Raw genomic sequence first — 978 nt, forward strand, 5'->3', positions numbered from 1 at the left:
AGGGGAAAGGGGAGGGTATTTTTGTCTAAAAAAATAAAAAGGACGATTTTAATATGAAAAAAACGTTAAGGACGATTCTAAATCGAAAATTATATGAGGGACGGTTTCGATTTTAGCGTAAAACTTTTGGGACCAAAACCATACTTAACCCATATAAATAAAATAGAAGTAAATTAAATTATTTGATGAATAATATCTATATGTATTATAATTTGCATATACATTAACCAGAAGACTGTTCATGCATGCCTGCTTCTTTGAGGAGAGAGTTCGAACCAGAAGCGGATGAGCATGAAGGATCGTACGTGTTGAAGCACGATGGACTTGCAGAATGCTGGTAAGCCGTAGGTTTGCCTCATCTGCGATTAAGCAGTTCGGTCCAACCGATCTTCATCGAATTTGTTCAGTTTTTATCGGTTCATTCTGAGTTTGACTGGTTCGTATCAGTTTTTATCTTAGATAATCCTAACTTTGGACTGGACCAGAATAAGATCCGATTTATCAATTTTCCAATCGAACCAATCAACCCAATTCAGTTTTAACAATTATGATGTCACCTACGCCCATGTTTTTTTTTTACGAAAAACTCTTAAATTAATTTTTAGTATTTTTGTAATTATATTATCGATAAAAATATTAAATTATTTTTAATAAATAAATTTTATTAATTTGTGCGTATAAATTCTAAAAATTATAAGTATAGATTGTATTAATTTATATGTATAAATTCTAATAAATATAAATATAAATTATGTATTTTTGTGTATAATTTTTTTTGTAAATATAAATGTAAATTATTGTTAGTCAAGTACTAACCACAAATAATAATATTTACTATGATCATGTAAGATTGTTTGTTCTTTATTTTTCTCTTGATTATTATTCGTCTATATATTTTACTAATTATTTCTATTCAAGAAAAAAAATAGAAACAGAAAAAAATAGCCAAAATACTTAGGGCTGATAATGGGTAGGTAG

This window comes from Arachis duranensis, chromosome 5 (genome assembly GCF_000817695.3).
Source record: "Arachis duranensis cultivar V14167 chromosome 5, aradu.V14167.gnm2.J7QH, whole genome shotgun sequence".
In the NCBI taxonomy this organism is placed as follows: Eukaryota; Viridiplantae; Streptophyta; class Magnoliopsida; order Fabales; family Fabaceae; genus Arachis; species Arachis duranensis.